General features: G+C 39.4%; 1 pseudogene; it reads right to left on the bottom strand.

The window, feature by feature from the left end:
• Positions 1–639: 639 nt before the first annotated feature.
• Positions 640–1,134, bottom strand: LOC114211943 (protein FAM162A pseudogene; annotated as a pseudogene).
• Between the last annotated feature and the right edge of the window lie 15,923 nt (positions 1,135–17,057).

Genomic DNA, 17,057 nt, shown 5'->3' with positions numbered 1-17,057 from the left:
CAATTCACATTGACATACAAGGATCTGTTCAAGTTCCTGTTTTCAGCTCTTTTGGAATTCTACGTAAGAGTGGAACTGCTGGGACATTTGTTAATTCTTTGTTTAACTTTTTGGGGAACCACCAAACTGTTTTCCACAGCAGCCGCATCATTTTACGCTCTCACCAGCAATGTATTTTTATATCCTTACCAACAATCATTTGCCACTTATTTTCTTGGTATATCCATGCTAAAGGTATAAAATTGTATCTCATTGTGGTTTTGGTTTACACATCCCTAATGACTGATGCTATGGAGGATCTTCCCATGTGTTTAGTGGCCATTGATATATCTTAGTTGGAGAAATGTCTATTCAAGTCCTTTGTGTATTTTTAATTGGGGTTGTTAGTCTTTTTGTTGTTGTGTGGTAAGTGTTCATATACTCTGGATATATATGATTTGCAAATATTTTCTTCCATTCCACCCATGGGTTGTCCTTTCAACTTTCTTTCTTTCTTTTTTCTTTAAGGAAATGTATATGTACCCCTACAGCAGAAATGGGGAAATTATAAGTTTGTGCAAGGCCTACATTCCTGAAATGGATCCCCATTCCATATTCTTTTAAATACTGGCTAACTGCTGCCACATTATTCCTGCATTTTCAAAATCCAGCCAACATGGATACCTCTGCTAATGTTTTGGCCTTCATAGCTGCTTCCTCTCTTAGGTGACCTTTCTTATCCAAGTTCAGGCTTGTTAAAGACTCGTTTCTTTTGACAGCCTTCTTGCCCTCAATAACCGTCAGGATGCATCCTGCCACTGTCAGGGCAATCATTACATAGCTGGTCTTCCCCCAGATCTTGTTGTTGGCAGCATCACACATCTCGAGCGAGATAGTCTCTGGGATCTCATCTTCCTTTTTGAAGCGACCTGATCATATCAGGGTCTTCCTCTCCCAATGTGTAGGTTTATGTAATGGCACTCTGCGGCTGTAAGTGTAGGGTGGAGCTTTTGGACTTTCTTGTGGTTTGGTGCAAAACCCATTTATTGTCTTCAAATCAAGATTTCTGGTAAGTCTTAGAGATGAACAAACATCTCTTTCATATAACCTAAAATAACTTCCCACCGGCCTGTGCAGGCCGTACAGACTCCCCATGGCCGCCTACTCTGCCGACCTGCCAGTGCCGCGTGGGTGGTGACAGCGCGGGCATGTTCAATGTCACCAAACGCCACCTGTCTCTTCATTTTCTTATTTTTAGATGCACAAAAGTTTAATTTTGATGCAGTCCAATTTATCTATTTTTTCTTTGGTTGCTTGTGCTTTTTTTTTGTATCTAAAAAACCATTGCTAAATCCAAGGTCACAAAAATCTGCCTTTATGTTTTCTAAGAGTTGTATAGTTTTAGCTCTTACATTGAGGATTCAATACATTTTGGGATAATTTTTGCATATGGTGTAAGGTAAGAGTCCAATTTCATTTTTTTACATGTAGCTATCTAACTGTCCAAGCGCTATTTGTTGAAGAGAGATCTTTTTCCTACTACATGATCTTGGCATTCATGTCCAAAGTCAGTTGACAAAGACGTATCGGTTTATTTTTGGATGCTCAGTTCTATTCCATTGATCTATATGGTTATCCTTACACCAATACCACACTTTCGATCACTGTGGCTTTGCATTAAGTTTTGAAGTAGGAAAATCTGAGTCTTTCAACTTTGATCTCATTTTTTATGATTGTTTTGGTTACATAGCGTCCCTTGGAATTTCCTAAAGATTTTAGGATCAACTTGTCTGTTTCTGGAAAAAAAAGGCAGTTGGAATTTTGATAAGGATTATACTGCATTTGTAGATCCCTTTGGGAATTATTGCCATATTAACAATATCAAATCTTCCAATCCATGAACAAAAGGTGGCTTTCTATTTATTTAAGTCTGCTTTTATTTCTTTCAAGAATGTTTTGTAGTTTTGTAGCATGCAAGTCTTGAACCTACTTGATTAAATTTTTTTCTAAGTATTTTATTCTTTTTGATGGTTTTATAAAGGAAATTGTTTCCATACATCTAATTTTTGTATTTTGATACAGAATTCTGTAACTTTGCTGAAGTCATTCATTAGCTCTAAATGTTTTTGTGTGGATTCTTTATGAGACACTATATAAAAGATCATGTCATCTGTGAATAGTTTTACTTGCTCCTTTCCATTTGGATGCCTTTATTTCCTTTTCTTGCCCCCATTTCTCTGGCTAGGACTTCTAGTGCAATGTTGAGTAGAAGATGGGGAAAGTGGGCAGTTTTGTCTTGCTCCTGATCATAGGGGGAGTCTTTTCAGACTTTCATCATTGTGTGTAATGTTAGCTGAGGGTTTTCAAAAATGCCCTTTATTGTGATGAGGAAGTTGTCTTCTATTCCTACTTTCATGAGTGCTTTTATCATGAAAGTATGCTGAAGAGTGTTGAATACTTTTTCTTTGTCAATTGAGATAATCATTAAGTTTTCTTCCCCCTTTATTCTAGTTATGTGCTGCATTTTATAGATTGATTTTTAAAAGTTGAAACACTCTTGCAGTCCTGGGATGAATGAAATCCAGGACTCTGTTTGGATTCTGTTTTCTAGTAGTTTGTTGAGTTTTTATATCTATATTTATAAGGGGTACTGGTCTGTAGTTTCTTTTTCTTGTGATATCCCTGTGTGGTTTTGGTATTAGGGCAATGCTACCTGATAAAAAGGATAAGCAAGTGTTCTGTTCTCTACTATTTTTTTGGAATACTTTGAGAAGGATTGGTGTTAATTCTTCTTTAAATATTTGGTAGAATATGCCAGTGAAGCAAGCCATCTGTTCTGGCCTTTTCTTTTTGGAAAACCTCTTAAGTGCTGATCAGATCTTTTCACTTGTTATAGATTTGTTAAGATTTTCTATTTCTTCTTGAATCAGTTTTGGTGGTTTCATCTAGGTTCTTGCTGGAGTCTGATTGTTCATAGTATTTTTTTTTATTAGTTTCAAAGGTAGAATTTAGTGATTCATCAGTTGCATATAACACCCAGTACTCATTACATCAAGTGCCCTCCTTAATGCCCATCACCCAATCATCCCTTTCCCCCAACCCACAGCCCCTCCAGCAACCCTCAGTTTGCTTCCTAGAGTTCAGCATCCCTTATGGTTTGCCTCCCTCTCAATTTTCATCTTATTTTTCCTTCCCTTCTCTTATGTTCATTTGTTTTGTTTCTTAAATTCCACATATAAGTGAAATCATATGGTATTTGTTTTTCTCTGACTGACTTATTTTGCTTAGCATAATACCCTCTAGTTCCATCCACGTTGTTGCAAATGGCAAGATTTCATTCTTTATGATGGTTAAGTAATATTCCTTTGTACACATATATGCCACATCTTCTTTATCTATCCATCTGTTGATGGACATCTGGGCTCTTTCCATAGTTCAGCTGTTGCGGACATTGCTGCTGTGAACATTGCTGTGCATGTGCCCCTTTGAATCACGATGTTGGTAACACTTGGATAAATACCGAGTAGTTCAATTGCTGAGTCCTAGGGTAGCACTCTTTTTAACTTTTTGAGGAACCTCCATACTGTTTCCCAGAGTGGCTGTTCATAGTATTTTATAATCCTTTTTTATTTCTGCAGTGTCAGCAGTTATGTCTCCATTTTCATTTCTGAATTTAGTAATCTGAGCCTGCTCTCATTTTTTCTTGGTTTTCTGGTTTAAAAATTTGTCAATTTTGTCGAACTGTTTTCAGAGAACTAGCTTTTGGTTTCCTTGATTCTTCCTGTTGTTTTTCTATTCTCTATTTGGTTTATCTCCACTCTAATCATTATTATTGCCTTTCTCCTTCTAGCTTTGGATTTAGTTTGCTTTTATTTATCTAGTTTCTTAGGGTGTACAGTTAGGTTATTGATATGAGATCTTTTTTTCTTTTTTAACATAGGCACTCACAGCTATACATTTCCCTCTGGGTGCTGGTTAACTGCATTCCATAAATTTGGGATATGTTGTGCTGTCATTTTCATTTGTCTCAAAGTAATTTCTAATTTGTCTTGTGATTTGTTTATCGACCCAATTGTTGTTTAAGAATGTGTTTAGTTTTCATGTAATTTAAAAATTTCCAGATTCTCTTCTGTTATTGATTTTAAGTTTTATTCCCTTATGATCAGATAAGATACTTTGTTTGATTTTAATCTTTTAAAATTTATTAAGACTTCTTCTGTGGCTTAACATATAGCCTACTCTGGAGAGTATTTCATGTACACTTGAGAAGAATGTGTATTCTACTGTTTTTGAATGGAGTGTTCTGTATATGTCAGTTACTTCTGGCTGCCTTAGAGCATTGTTCAAGTCTTCTATTTCCTTGATGATCTTTTGTGTAGTTGTTCTATACATTATTGAAAATGGTATACTGAAATCTCCAACTACTATTATAGCACTGTCTATTTCTCCATTTAATTTTGTCTGTTTTTGCTTCATATATCTTGTGGCTCTCTTATTAGGTGCTTCATATGCTTTGGAGTTATTTTATTAAGATTTATATCGGGAGGTCCTTGTATATTTTGGAGCTTATTTATTTGGGAATATTTTATTAGATATAATTGTTATATCTTCTTGATGGATTGATGCTTTTATCAATATATAATGTCTTTGTTTTTCTCTTGTAATAAGTTTTCTTAAGGTCTAGTTTATCTGATATTAGTATAGCTACCCAACCTTCTTTTGATTATGATTTACATGGAATCTTTTTTTCATCTTTTCATTTTCAACCTATTTGAGTCTTTGGATCCAAAATGAGTCTCTTGGGACGCCTGGGTGGCTCAGTTGGTCAAGCAGCTGCCTTCTGCTCAGGTCATGATCCCAGGGTCCTGGGATCAAGTCCCACATCAGGCTCCTTGCTCAGCGGGGAGCCTGCTTCTCCCTCTCCCTCTGCTGCTTCCCCTGCTTGTGCTCTCTCTCTCTCTCTCTGTCAAATAAATAAATAAAATCTTAAAAAAAATTAGTCTCTTGTAGAGACTATATAGCTAGATCATTTTTAAATTTGATTAATTTAATTATGTCAATGTTTATCTTCTCATTGGAGAGTTTAATAAATTTCAATTAATGTGATTATTAATAAGAAAGTACTTACTCTGGCCATTTTGCTATTTGCTTTCTATATGTCTTGTACCATTTTTGTTCCTCAATGCCTCATTCATGCCTCCTTTTGTGTTTAACTTTTTCCTATTGCACTGTTTCGTTTCTCTTCTCATTTCTTCACCTATATATGTTTTAGTTATTTTCTTAGTGATTACCTTGGTTGTTAATTGTTAACAATTAACATTGTTATTTATAACAATCTGGTTTGAATATATGCTAAGTTAGTTTCAATAACTTCACTCCTGGGGTACTTGGGTGATGCAGTTGGTTGAGTGTCAGACTCTTGGTTTTGGCTCAGGTTGTGCTCTCAGGGTCATGAGACTGAGCCCCATGTTGGGACTGGAGACTGCTTGAGATTCTCTCTCCCTCTCCCTCTGTCCCTCCCACTCATGCTCTCTCTCTCTCTCTCTCTCTCTCTCTAAAATAAGTAAATAAATGTTAAAAAAAACTTTGCTCCTATGTAACTCCATATATGTTATGTCCCCCTTTTATGTTGCTATTGTCACAAATGATATCTTTCTATATTGTGTGCTGGTTAACATAGATTTACAACTATTTTTATATGTGTGTGTCTTTAATCATATATGAAAAAGAAAAACCAACAAGTTACAAACCAAAAATATAATAATGCTGTCTTTTGTATATATGTATGTAGTTACCTTTACTGGTGTTCTTTACATCTTTATAAGGCTGTAGGTTACTGTGTATTGTCCTTTTATTGTAGTCTAAAGGCCTCACTTTAGTATTTCTTGTAGGGCCGGTCTACTACTGACAGATTTCCTCATTTTTTGTTGATCTGGGAATGTCTTAATTTCTATTTCATTTTTAAAGAATGGTTTTGTCAAATATAGAACTCTCAGCTGACAAGTTTTCAGTACTTTAAGCTTGTCATCCACTGCCTCTGGCCTCCATAGTTTCTCATGAGAAATCTGCTGTTAATTTCATTGATAATCCCTTGTACCTGAGGAGTTGTCTCTCTCTTGCTGCTTTCAAGATTCTCTCTTTGTCCTGGGCTTTTGACAACTTGGTTATAATATGTCTTAGTGTATATCTCTTCGATTTTATATTATTTGGAGTTCATTGAGCTTCTTGGTGAGAGCTTCATGTCTCATCAAATTTGGGAGTCTTGGCCATTATTTCTTCAAATGTTCTTTCTGATCCTTTCTCTTTCTTCTTACCTTCTGGGGATATCTATTCTGTGTATATTGGTATGTTTGATGGTATTCCACAGGTCTCTTGGACTCTGTCCATTTTTTTTATTCTTTTTTCCTTCTGCTCCTCAGGCTGGATAATCTCATATGCACTGGTTCTTTCTTCTGCCTACTCAGATCTGCTTTTGAAACTCTCTATTCAGTTTTTCATTTCAGTGATTGCACTCTTCAACTCCAGAATTTTTATTTGATTCTTTTTTGTAATTTCTATATCTTTATTAATATTCTCCATTTGGTGAGACATTATCCTCCTAGTTCCTCCCCCCCACCTCCCCAGTGGTTTCTTTAGCCATTTGAGCATATTTAAACAATTGATTTAAAATTTTGTATGTTAAGTCCGATGTCTGGGCTTCCTTAAGAACTATTAATTTCTTTCTTCCTTTGAATGGTTCTTTCTTTCTTTCTTTTGCATGTAATTTTATAATCTTTTATTGAAAACTTGATATTTTGAATGTTATAATGTGGCAACTTTACAAATCACTTTTCCCCCTCTCTCTCCAAGCTATGTTGTTACTGTTTGTTGTGGCTGATGTTGCTTGTTTTTTAAATGACTTTTCTGAACTAATTTTTAAAGTATATTTTTGTCATGTGTGGCCACTTAAGTTTCTATTCCATTAGCTTACTAGTCAGCTAGAGGTTAGGCAAAGATTTCTTTTAATACCTGGAGCCAAACAACAACAACAACACTAAAAACTCTTTTTAGTCTTTTCAGATGGGCTCTATGTTGTGCTGCTCCTTTGATATTTGGCCAGGCCATTTACTTCCTGCTTGCATGGAACTTGAAGATCAGCCAGGGATGAAGGCTTTGAAACTTCTCAGGTCTTTTCTGAGCATGTATCCATCCCAGGCATGTATGTGGCCTTCTAGATTCTCTGGATTAAATGGGAGCATTTAAAAGCCCTTAATCCCCGAAATATGCCCTTCTCCAGCCTCTTTCTTCCCAGTGTTCGGCTTTTCTATTGCTTGCCCTAATTATTATCCTTCGCCACAGGTGGCAGTGGCTTATACATTTGCCTTTAAATACTTTTGGCAAAGGTCGCCCAAGAAGCCACCTTGGAGTTGAGGCGTGTGAAACAAAGGCAAGTCCTTGAGCAGATCCTTTAGGGAGCTACCAGAGGACTTCAGGGAGCTACTTCCGGTCCAAATGTAGACCCATAATTCTTTGAGAATAAGTTTGGTGTTGGTCCCTCTGGTACCAGTAACCTGAACCAGGAAAACGGGCTTCTGTCTTCAAGTCTGCAGCTGAGTTGGGGGGTGGGGGATGGTAACGAGGTAAGCTAGAATGCCAGAGAGGTCTCTTGCTGACATTCAGCTTTTTTTCCCTCATTAAGCTTTCCCCTGGTTGCCGAGAGGTGTTTTTGTTTGTTTGTTTGTTTTTAGATTCTAGAGTTCTGAAGAAGTTCACTGTGACCGTTTTTGCCAGTTTGTCCATTGCTTTTGTGGAGGGATGAAAGTTTGGAGTTCTCTACTTTATTTTCACAGATGTCTGTCCAGTGGAGAGAAGGGGTGATATGGGTGTGAATTACTGATTCTAACAAAAGGGTAGCATCCAGTCCAGATCCCTTCGGACTTCTCTGGGAGTCTTCAGAGTTGGATGCTTGAGAAGATCTGTGGCTGAACCCTGGAAAGCATTGACTTACCCCTTTTGTGGGGAACCTTATCCTACAATGTATGCATACAGCTTCTGTCTAAGGTGCCTTGCCTCCTTGGTGATACAGACTGACAAAAGGCTTTTCACACTCAAAGTGCTTTCAGTTATCCTGGAATAAGTAAATCCGGGAAAACCTGGCAGCAGGACATTTGGTGAGCCTTTTCAGAGAGTTGGACTCCAGAGTACAGCACTGAACATGGGCCTTAGGATGGCAAACTTCTATGTGACCATAACAGAAAACCCAGAAAAGAATCTATCTCTTCTTTTTACCTGAACTATTTTGAAGACCTCTGCTTGAGATCTGGCAAGCAACTTATGCTTCACCTGCTTATGGTATTTGGTGAGAAAGAACCAGGATGGACTATTCATTTGTCCTCAGTGTCTTGACATTTCTCAGATATAGAAGATCCAGATCAACATGGCCCTTGGAAGGCTGCTGACTGAGACCAGGGTGCTCATGCCTGTGGTAAGCATTTGATGCTATATGCTCAAATTCTATGGGAATATGAATTTGGATCCACTAACCACCAACAATTGTCTCACATTCTCTGAGACATGTGGGGTGTCAGATGTGGGTATGTCTGATGGAGTCTGACAGAGAATACTGAGACATTCCTCTCTGCTGCTTGTGTTCTGGCTTCTCCGCTTCACTTCTGGCTACAACTATTGGAAGTTGGAAGTGGGGGGTGTGTAGAAATGGGCTATAGGTATTTGCTTGGAGTCTGCACATTGTCAAGGAACAATCCCTATGTCTTCAGAGCTTGGATTCTGAGTTGTGAGCCTCAGAGGAGGATATGAAGTTGTGTTATCTGAACGCAGAGGCATTCTCCACACAAACCTAAACTTGCAGAAGGTGGACATGTTCCAGGTTTGACCTAAAAGCCAACTCATTTTGTGATGCCTCTGATGGTTTCCATCTCTACACATTTACAAATGTGTCTACCTCAGGGCTTTTGCATCAACCTTGTGTCCTAGGACCCCAGGCAAGGGTGAGAATGTGAAGATCTGTCCCAAGGGAGCCATAAATATTGCAGTTTGGCCACAGTCACCCTAAGAAGACATGTAAACTCTGTCCCAAATAAAAAGCAAATGGGAGAAAACTGCTGGCTCCTATATGCCCAAGAACTTCCATTATTACAGGTGTTTATAAGGTTGAAAATACTGGGTTTTTTTCCTACTGATAAGGAAGATTTCAGATTAAAAAAACTTGCTAAAATAAGTCATTAATTTAATGACTGATCTGATTTTTTTTTAAAGATCTTATTTATTTAGTTGACAGAGAGAGACACAGCGAGAGAGGGAACACAAGCAGGGGGAGTGAGAGAGGGAGAAGCAGGCTTCCCACAGAGCAGGGGGCCCGATGCGGGGCTTGATTCCAGGACCCTGGGATCATGACCTGAGCCGAAGGCAGACGCTTAATGACTGAACCACTCAGGCGCCCATGACTGACTGAATTCTAACTGTGAGGTTTTGCTTAGGTTGAGACAGAACAAACCAAAGAGCATTACAAGTGTGGTTTTGTTTCCTCTTACATGTTTCTGAGAGGACATACCCATGAATTGCTGCTTTAGGAGGAAACCAAGAACTCATTTGTGGACAGTATCCAGGATGAATCTGTGTAAAATGCCAATGAAAATACTCCCAGTCAAAACATGAGGTGTGTGGGTGAGCTGTGAACAAAGAAAACGTCATCACATTGAAAGCTTGAAGTACCAAGCAAGAAAGATGACCAATAAGCAAATGAAGCATCCGACTGAACAACAAAGGAGGGCTCAGAGACAGATTTTAAAAGGAAAAGTACTTGCAAATAAAACAAGGAAGTCAGAATTCAGAAGGATTCCCTCCCCAAATAGAGGACCCGGTAAGTATTTGATCAAATAAACCACAAAATTATCAAGGTTTGCAAGTTTGTATTAGTGTGCTAATGCTGGCAATAGACAACTTCCTTACATGATTATAGTCAGAAAGACCAAGACATATTCTCAGATAGCAACATAGCAAAATCAGGAGCAGAGTTGCTTTTGTTTAGAAACCAGGTTTATAAGATACTCAATATTTTAATAGCTTGGTGGCCCAAGCCAGTTAGGATGGCCCTGTTATTTTTATTTCAGAATGCAAAGTGCTTTACTTTTTTCCCAATTGCTGTCTATGAAGTGCTCAGTTATGTTGGAAATAGCATAATGTGTCAGTGTTGGCTTCTTGCATCCCTCCTTTGGTTGAGTTCCTGCCATTAAGATGTGGATTTGACAGAAGAGTTGGCTTATAGTTGCTCTTTTTAAGTTCAGTATCATTAATTGGCTGTTTTATGTTATTTGATGTTATTATATAGGAGTAACTAGAGTTGTTTTCATAGAAAGTCCTTTTAATGCTTACCAAAACTGGAGTCACATAACACGGAGGCCTAAAAGTACACCTTTTGGGGGGATTTTATAAACCCCCCTTAGGGTTTATGTTCAGAAGTATTTTATTGCCCTCATCAGATCTGTTGGGATTGAGAACTGAGGAACTAATTCACTCTACCAGGTCAAGTTGATGTAACTATGATTATAAGGGTCCCCATGTTGGTTACTGTTTTTGGCCTGAAGGAAGTGAGGCTCAAAATATGTGTAAGGGGAGGATCTCATAAGACATAGGGCAGACACCAGGCAAGTTTTCCTGGGAGGAATTGGTGGATATCTTTTCCACATGTGAATCAGCCCTTAAGAGTGGGCTTTTGATACGTAATTCCAGAAGGATTAAACATTTAAATGTATAAAGTCTTCTAGAAATAGAAGACTATCTTTTTTTATCTTTGTGTAAGGAAAAATACTTAAGACATAAAAAGCTCTAATCAGAAAGATCGACACCTCTGCCCTTATTAAAAACAAGAACTTCTGTTCATTGAGAGACACCAACAAGGAAGGGCAAAAACTATCTACAAACTGGGAGAAGATATTTGCAACACCTGTACCTGATGAAGAAGGTAGGATTCGGATGAATCCAAACAGAACAAGACAACCAATGGAAAAACTGCAACAGAGATTTCACAGGAAGAAGAAACACAGAAGGTGAATAAACATGAAAAAAATTGCTCAACTTCTTTAGTAATGAAGGAAACACAAATCCAGACTGTAATGATATAGCGCATAAAACCCACTAAAGGAGCTAAAGTTAAGAAGTCGTATAATCACAGGTCTCAAAGATGAATAGAAACTCTTACACACTGCTGATGGGATGATAAATGTACACACCGACTTTGGACACACTCACATACTCACAGTCCAGCAATTCCAGCAGTACACATGACTTTTGCACGTGTGCATAAGGAGACATCCATAAGGACATTCATGGCAAGAGTGAAATGTTGTATTTCTACCTTCCTTTCTGAAAGCATTGGATGGATGCAGAGGTCTGCATCTCTGCCCCATTGCTGAAGTCACCTAGAAGGTTCCTTCTGTGTAATACCTCGGGGAAGTGCTTAAGAATGAACAAAGAAGATGTTCCTACAACTATCCATTCTTTTTTTATTCTGGATAATTTTAAATATCATCTGCCTGGCAAGTCACCTCCAATAAAATATAAACTGAAAATAGAGGTTTCTTCTTCCTTGTCTAGACTATTTCATTTGGTTCTCCTGTACTATTGTCTAGTTCCAAAAGTAGCAGCTTAGTGTGAAATTTGTGGGAAGGATGTTATTCAGAGTTTGACTTCATTATGTAGTAAGTAACCCAGTGAAAATCCAGCAGAAAAAAATATAGATATTTCTAGGAGATGCTAAAAACTATTCAAAGTGAAGAATTCATAGACATAATTTCTCTAAAATAGAACATTCAATCATTAAAGTTGGAAATTGAATAAATGAATGGATGATGGAATGAATGGTTGATTCAAAATGCATCATTAGTGAATTGGAAATAATAGACTATGTCATTTGGTCCTAAAAATATTCCTCTAAGGAATCGTTAAGAATATATGGGAGACTTTTAAAAAAATAATACCCAAGCTCTAGTTAAATTGAATCAGAATCTCTAGAAAGACTTAGCCATTAGTATTTCTTAAAAGCCCCAGGTAATTCTAAACATAACAACTTTGTGAACCAGAGCCATGGCCTGTGCTGCAAGTGGGGTCCAAAGACAACATCACCTGGGATGTGGTTAGAAGTTAGAAGCTTGGCCCTGACCTAGACGTACTGAATTCGAATCTACAGTTTGACCAAGTCCCCAAGTGATGTGTAACATAAAGTTTGAGAAGCTCTGGGTGGTTAGAATTGCTTTCCTTCCTGCATGCCATTTTGCCACATCTTCGATCAGGAGATTGGGGAAAGGTGTTTCTTTTTAAGACTCTTGTTGCCACTTGAATCCGGAAGCAGCTCAAATCACCATTTTGGTAAATCTGATCATAAAGAAATAATTGAATAAACATGTACATGAAAAGGGCTCAACATCACTCATCAGAGAAACGCAATCCAAACCGCAATGAAAAGGGGTGCCTGGGTGGCTCAGTCGTTAGGCGTCTGCCTTCGCCTCAGGTCATGATCCCAGGGTCCTGGGATAGAGCCCCGCTTTGGGCTCCCTGCTCAGCGGGAAGCCTGCTTCTCCCTCTCCCACTCCCCCTGCTTTTGTTCCCTCTCTGGCTGTGTCTCTCTGTCAAATAAATAAATAAAATCTAAAAAAATAAAAAACCACAATGAAATATCACCTTATACCACTTAGAATGGCTAGTATCAAAAAGACAAGAAATAACAAGTACTGACAAGGATGTGGAGAAAAGGGAACCCTCGTGCACTGTTGGTGGAGATATAAATTGGTGCAGCCACTGTGGAAAACAATATGGAGGTTCCTCAAAAAAAAAAAAAAAAGGTAGAACTACCATATGATGCAGCAATTTCACTTCTGGGTATTTATTTGAAGGAAATGAAACACTAACTTGAAAAATATGTGCACCTCTATGACCATTGCAACATTATTTACAATAGCCAAGACATGGAAACAACCTAAGTGTCCATTGATGGATGAGTGGATAAAGAAAAGATATATATAAAATTCAGCCAAAACACAAGAAAATCCTGCCATTTGTGACAACTTGGATGGAAGGGGCATTATGCTAAGCCAAACAGAACGATAAATAGTATATGACCTCACTTATATGTAGAATCTAAAAAAATAAAAACAAAACAAAACTCACTAAGAGGAGTTGGTGGTTGCCAGAGGAAGCGGGTAGGCAGTGGGAGAAATGAGTGTAGAGGGTCAAAAGGTACAATCTTCGAGTTATAAAGTAAATAAGTCCTGGGATGTCATGTACAGCGTGGTGACTACAGTTAACAGTACTGTTTTGTGTATTTAAAAGTTCCTAAAGAGTAAATCTTAAAAGTTTTCATCACAAAAAAAAAAAATGTAACTACGTGTGGTGATAGCATTAACTAGATTTCTTGTGGCAATCATTTTGCAATATATACCTATATCAAATCCTTACGTTGTAAACCTAAGAATAATATAATCTTGTATGTCAATTATATCACAATGTGATCATTTTTAAAAGATTTTATTTATTTGAGAGAGAGAGAGAGAGAGCTGGGAGGAAGGCAGAGGGAGAAAACCTCAATCAGACTCCACGCTGAGTGCGGAGCCCAACACAGGGCTCAATCTCACTATCTTGAGGTCATGAACTGAGCCGAAATCAAGAGTTGGGCGCTTAACTGACTGAGCCACCCAGGCACCCCTATGTCTCACTTTTAAAAAATAAAGAAATAATCTACATTCCACCTCCCAGTGGGAAAAGCCAGGATCTCCAATCTAACGATGAGCAAAAGTGCAAGGTAGCAATCGTCCTATCTACCTGCTCCAACATTCTTACCTCCATCCCGGGATGACTTTCCTTTGAATCCCACTTTAAGCCTCAATGCTTTATATTTTTACACTGATTGCTAAAGATTAACAAAAAATGTTATTACAGAAAACTTCAAACATGTATAAAATAGTCTAGTATAATGAACCATCTTGTACTATTGACCCAGCATCAATAATTACCAACTCATGGCTAATCCCCTTTCATTCATGCCAGCACCCACTTCCTCCTCTTCTAAATTATGCTGAAGCAAATCCAATCATTAGCTCATTCATCTATAAATATTTCAATGTGCATCTCTAGAGGACATAACCTAAATACCATTATGACACTTTAAGAAATGAACAACAACCCTTTAACACCATCAATATCCAGTTACTGATCACATTTCCCCCATCGTCTTATCATTTTTTTCATATGTCGAAACCCTAACTCTCAGTGTTTCTGTATTTGGAGATACAGTCATAAGGAGGAAATAAGGTTAAATGAAGCCATAAGAGTGGGGCCCTGAACCAGTAGGACTGTTGTCCTTATAGGAAGAGGAAGATTCTTTGTCAATTATATCTTAATAAAGCTGGGGGGGGGGAGTTATAAAGAACCATAGAAATAAAGAAATAAAGAAACATCAAAAACAAGAGACATCTGAGAGCTCTTTCTACTTGCATGCACAGAAGAAAAAGCCATGTGAGGACACAGAGAGAAGGCAGCCCTTCTACAGGAAGAGAAGTCTCACCCGCAACCAACCCAGATGGCAACTTGATCTTGGACTTACAACTTTCACAACTGTGAAAAAGTAAATGTCTGTTGTCTAAGCCACCCAGTCTGTGGAATTTTGTTATGGCTGCCTGAGATGCCTAATACAATTACTGAGCACCTCCTTCACAGTAGATGCTCTGGTGGGCATTTACATGGGAGATACATATTTTTACGCTCCATGCACATTCTGGAAGTCCATCCACATACCTTTGCCCCTGCCATATCACCAAACATGCAATTTGTTTTTTCCAGGTCCCTAACAACCTGGTGCACCTGTTAGCCACTGCCCATGAATCAGATGGTCATTCCCTCAGGCCACCTTCCCTTCCATACAAAGTAAACCAGATGTAATAGCTGAAGCTCTGCTTCAGTCATCCCTGAGTGGGGCTATAGTTGGGGGGCTTATTACTTCTGTCTGGGTCCATCATACCATGGACATCCATTAATAAATTTGGCCTCCACTTTTTCTTCCTCTGTGAGTGGCTATAGGGAGCTCCCCTTTAAAGCCATCAGTGTGTGTTGAGAGAGGGGCAGTGAGGCAGTGGGAAGAGGCACCACGGGAGCCTAAACCACCTGATCCTGAAGTCTGTGGTTCCCAGATCTGCCAGAGATTGGTCTCATATATATCATTTACCCTTCACCAATGAATCCCACTGAGCACACCCAGGTCACGATGGCCAGTTCAAGTCACATAGTCATTTGTGATCCAGGGTTAGATGTTCAGTCTCTGTTGGGAATCTCAGGCAGTCCAGGAGCTGCTTTTCAAGTGAAAATAGTCAGCAGTTGACTTTACTTGGGTCTTAGTGGGTCTGGACAGGGGCTCCTTATAGCGTCTCTGTTGGCCACAGATTCTTCCTCTCTGTTGGGTCTGCTGGTCACACTGCTTGTAATGCAGCCTGGACTTGTTTCAGGCCCCAATAATTAGGTCAGAGCAGCTCATCAAACTATGGTTTAAGTTGCCTCTAAAATCCAAGGAAAGCCATGAAGTGTATCTCCTAAGCAGCATTTGGGGCAAGGTGCAACAACGGTGCCTCACCTGTAGAAGGAGGTATCCCAACATGCTCCACACTGCTGGACCCCCACAAACCCCGCTGATATAGCAGCCCCTGGACTTCTGGGGGGTTATCTCCCAACTCCTTGGCACGTATGTGTCTTACCAGTGTGCCTCCGGTGCTTCCCACCTCCTGCTCCCTGGATCCAATTAGTATAATGCCATCAGTGTAATGGACCAGTGTGATGTTCTGTAGGAAATCAAGACAAACAAGTCCCTCCAGATTATATTATGACAGCAGGATTTGATTTAGCCCTGAGGCAAGACAGTTAAGCTACAGTGCTGTCCCTGACACAGGAAGGCACACCACTTTTAATTATTTTTGCTGATAGAGAAGGGGAGTAGTGAAAGCATTTTCTAGGTCATTAGCTGCATACCAGGTGCCAGAAAGTGTTGCCTTTGGAGCAGCCAACCCACAGCAGCCCTGCTGAGAGAAAGCCAGGATAATAAATATGCCAACCACTCTCCAGTCTCCTGCTAGTGCCTCCAATTAGCCAAATCCCACTGAAAGCCAACGCAACGGGTCAGCCTGTAGGACACAAGGCAGAGAGGAGAAGGTGGAGATGGCGTCTGGAGTTGTAGATGGCAACCACCCACCATACTGGTACATGATACAGTACAGTTCCCTGGTATAGGGCCACCATACTGGTACCTTTGTATATGAATGAACGAATAAATGGACCCTAATCCAATTTTAAAGGAGGGTTGCTTTCTCAGACATAGAATTTAAGAGTCACGTCATTGAGCAGGAAGCTCTCTGGGTCACATTGATTAAAGTTATGCTGCCAGCACATGATGTACTTTCTGACTATTTGATACACAATGGAGACAGATCGTATACACTAGTAACTGCAGGATTCGAGGTTTGGCAAAGTCTAGGGTCCTCTGCTGATTCATCATAGTTTCAGTAGTTTTCTTAATAATATCAAGTTTTATCACAACCTAATCCTCCCTTTTGCAGCTCAGGCCGGGACACATTCTTCCTTTTAGAGATTATCAGGCGGTACAGTGTATGAAAAAGATATTGGCTTCTGTGGATGAACCTTGAGGGTATTATGCTGAGTGAAATAAGCCAGTCACAAAAAGACAAATACTGCACAATTCCAATGCTATGAGGTCCCTAGAGTAGTCAGACTCCTAGAGGCAGAAGTTAGAGGGGTGGTTGCCAGGTTTGGACGGAGGGGCAGTGGGGTGTCATTGTGTGAGTGACGGATAGAGAGTTTCAGTTTTGCAAGATGGGAAGGGTTCCGCAGATGAATGGTGGTAGTAACCGTACCAGAGGGTGAAGTCCTTAATGCCACCGAGCTGTACACTTAAGAATGGTTAAAGTGGGGACGCCTGGGGGGCTCAGTCAGTTAAGCGTCTGCCTTCAGCTCAGGTCATGATCCCAGGGTCCTGGGATCGAGTCCCACATCGGGCTCCCTGCTCGGCGGGGAGCCTGCTTCTCCCT

Source organism: Eumetopias jubatus, unplaced genomic scaffold, assembly GCF_037043125.1.
Source record: "Eumetopias jubatus isolate StellerSeaLion01/CBP00866 unplaced genomic scaffold, mEumJub1_p1.0 scaffold_3, whole genome shotgun sequence".
In the NCBI taxonomy this organism is placed as follows: Eukaryota; Metazoa; Chordata; class Mammalia; order Carnivora; family Otariidae; genus Eumetopias; species Eumetopias jubatus.
The sequence above is the reverse complement of the archived record's forward strand: the minus strand, read 5'-3'. Positions and strand labels throughout refer to the sequence as shown.